The 3,467-nt window shown below is 47.9% G+C and overlaps 1 pseudogene; it reads right to left on the reverse strand.

Annotated features, from left to right (window-relative positions):
- Positions 1–1,239: 1,239 nt before the first annotated feature.
- Positions 1,240–2,323, reverse strand: LOC123496317 (uncharacterized; annotated as a pseudogene).
- Positions 2,324–3,467: the final 1,144 nt, after the last annotated feature.

The following is a 3,467-nucleotide window of genomic DNA, read 5'->3' on the forward strand; positions in this document are numbered from 1 at the left end:
CTAAAGGGCCCAGGTGAACCGGGACTAATGCCTTAGCCGCACGAACCGGGACCAATGCTCACATTAGTCCCGGTTCGTGACTGAACCGGGACTAATGTGAATATTGCCCTGTGACGAAAGCCCTGTTTTGTACTAGTGAATGTTAAGTCTAGGAGTTGAACTATGTGAGCTGGGGATACAATAAGTTGATTCACATGTGCGTAGCTAGCTAGTGACGCATGTGCGTGTGTCACCGGTACTCCCTCCGGTCCTTTTTGCTACGCGTATTAGATTTGTGTTGAGTCAAACATTGCAAAGTTTGACCAAATTTATGTTTAAAAATATCAGCATCTACAATACGAAATATATATATATATATATATATATATATATATATATATAAAATATAAAGGTACATTTCCAATATTGATTTGGCATTGTGAATATTGATTTTTTTTCTATAAGTTTGGTCAAAGCAGAGATACTTCAACTTCGAACAAAACTTGTATGCATACTAAAAAGGACCGGAGGTAGTACGAGGGAGATAGACGGACAGGAGCACGAACGACGTGCAAAAGTTCTTTTTTTTAACAAGAAGGACGTGCAAATTATTTTTTTAACAGGAACGATGTGCAAAAGTGTTGTGCGCGCAGTCGCGTCTAGCTAGGTGAATTGCAAAAGAAAAAAGCACGTACATACGTGTACGTGTAAAAGTCATGTCTTTTATTTTTGCGAATGTGCACGTGTACGTGCCTAGTCCGGCATGCATGCATGCATGGGCATGCAGTTGAAGTTTTTTTTATGTGATGCGGTTGAAGGTTTTTTTTTAAGTGATGCGGTTGAAGGTTTGAAGCAGCTACGATGCGTTATAAAAAAGAAAAACAGGAAGAATAAAAGAGGGTAAGCACGCACGTACGTACGTATGAGGTGTACGTGCACTCCCTCAAACCAAATCAATCGAAGAAAAAGAAAAATGTGCACGTGCGGCTGGGCGGAAGAGGGAAGACCCGGCCGGACTTGTTTTGATTCGCTTGGCTTGGACGCGCCTGTAGTGGGAGAGAGTTTCTTTCGATCGCTTCTTTTGATTGTTTCGGTTGGATTGGATTTGAGGCGCTGGTAGTACGTGCAGACTGCCCTCGTTTCGTTGTTTCGTTTTCCATGCATTGATTCCATCGACGCCATAAAGCCAGCCGCGCGGGACTAGACTACACCGGTTGATCTAAGAGAGCTCACTTGGCATACATGAAGTACTACAAAATATCAAAGCGGTATGACAAGGTCACGGCCGAAGACGTAACGCTCCGACTTGTGCTTAACCATCCGGAGCTGAGCCCACCCAGCCTTTAACAATTTGACGCCCTCGAGAACAGCAAAATTCTCTGTTTTCTCAAGGGCATAGCCATACACATCCTCAATGCTCTCCTCTAGGCAGGTAAGAAAGAACCTGGCAACGCAGACTTGACCGGAGCCGATCGGCACAATGCTGGCGTCTGTCAGGGTCCAATCTTCTGGCCTGTTCACGTCTGTCCACACATCCTGCAGCACGGGCGGCCTCAACTCACACGAGGCAGTGAGGTCTGATGTGCAGAGCTGCAAATCGTCGGGTGTGAAGCCAAACCAGAGGTTGTGCTCAGGGATGTACTCGACGCGACCTCTGAACGGCAGTGCCCAGTTGCCTAGTTTGCTCCACGCGCCACTCGCGATGTCATACGAGTATGTGCCGGCGCCAGATGTGGATATCCAGATCTGTGAATCGTCAACCACGACGTAGGCACTGATTTCAAAGGGCATTGGGGGCATCGCGGCAGCTGGATCGATCCACCCCGTCGTCGTCGTCGACAAAGAAAGGCGGTGGCTGGAGGGAATACCAGCACCAGTCTTGGGCGTAGCTAGCAGGCAGGCGTGTGTGGAGGAGAGCCTGGAAGCAGTCCCGATCGGGCAGCCGGCCAGGGTTGCCGCTCATGACGTATAGGCTGTCACCCACGGCAACGGAGATGGGGTCGATAATGGGCTTGCGCATCTTGGGCATCCCAGTGCGGAGCAAGCGCGAGTCGTGGTTGTACAAGAAGCTCCTGCCGATTTGGTCCACGGCGAGGAGGTTTTCCCGGCCGGGGCCAAAAGCCATGAAATTCATCCACGCCTGTTCGCCCTTCCTGCAGGGCCAGTCGAATGACAGGGACGGCGGAGGCAGCGGGGCGTCCGCTGGCCGTTGATGAACTGCTGGAACCGCTGGCCGTGACCGGGCTGGGCGAAATAAGTTTGCCGGGTTCAAGCAGTGAAGGCTGAAGTGTCTGGGGCCGCCGTTGCAGCTCATGGCCAACAGATTCACAAACCGGCTGCCCATGGAGATGGCGGGCGGACCTCCTGATAATCAGAAGAAAGAACAAGGAACTCGTGGAATGTTTGTGATGATGATTCTCGTTTCTTCTCTTGGTAATATCAAAGAACCATGTACAGTACAGACACGGAGATTATCATCAGAGATTCGCCGAGTACCTGAGGAGTGGGGTTGGGATCCAATTGAACCCGATAATTTCTGGAATGGAGACTATCAGCTGTCAACCACGCAGCCAAGAACAAGATCGATATTTTGTTGGCAAAGAATTGGGGATGCTTGGGGAGGAGCGTTGTTTTATACTGGTGGCGGCGCAAGGAAGACTGAAGAGGGAGGAGATCCGGTGCGATTCCTACCCTAACGCCTTCTACCGTGGGTTAAATTCGTATGTAACTTTTCGAGTAGATGATTTTTCATATAAAAAACTTTTTCATCCGAGTTCGTATGCAAAAGTTATGCCCATTTTAAGAAATACCAGAGAGATTTTGCAAATAAAGTCGAAATTCATATTTGTTAATTTTCCCAACAACTAGACCACATATCACATGGGAAACTTATTTTATTTTATTTTTTTGACATTTCCATCATTTTCTTTTGTTTTTTCTAAAACTGAAAAGGCGATCCACGGAGGGGGGGGGGGGTAGAGTTTGATGGGCCCTTTAGTACCGGTTCGTGCCATGAACCGGTACTAATGCCTCAAAGCCCATTAGTACCGGTTGGTGGCACCAACCGGGACTAAAGGACTAACCTTTAGTCACGGTTGGTGCCACCAACCGGTACTAATGGGCATCGCACCCTTTAGTCCCGGTTCGTGGCACCAACCGGTACTAATGCCTTAGCCGCACGAACCGGGACCAATGCTCACATTAGTCCCGGTTCGTGACTGAATCGGGACTAATATGAATATTGCCCTGTGACGAAAGCCCTGTTTTGTACTAGTGAATGTTAAGTCTAGGAGTTGAACTATGTGAGCTGGGGATACAATAAGTTGATTCGCATGTGTGTAGCTAGCTAGTGACGCATGTGCGTGTGTCACTGGTACTCCCTCCGGTCCTTTTTGCTACGCGTATTAGATTTGTGTTGAGTCAAACATTGCAAAGTTTGACCAAATTTATGTTTAAAAATATCAGCATCTACAGTACGAAAAAAATAT

Source organism: Aegilops tauschii, chromosome 1 (assembly GCF_002575655.3).
Source record: "Aegilops tauschii subsp. strangulata cultivar AL8/78 chromosome 1, Aet v6.0, whole genome shotgun sequence".
NCBI lineage: Eukaryota > Viridiplantae > Streptophyta > Magnoliopsida > Poales > Poaceae > Aegilops > Aegilops tauschii.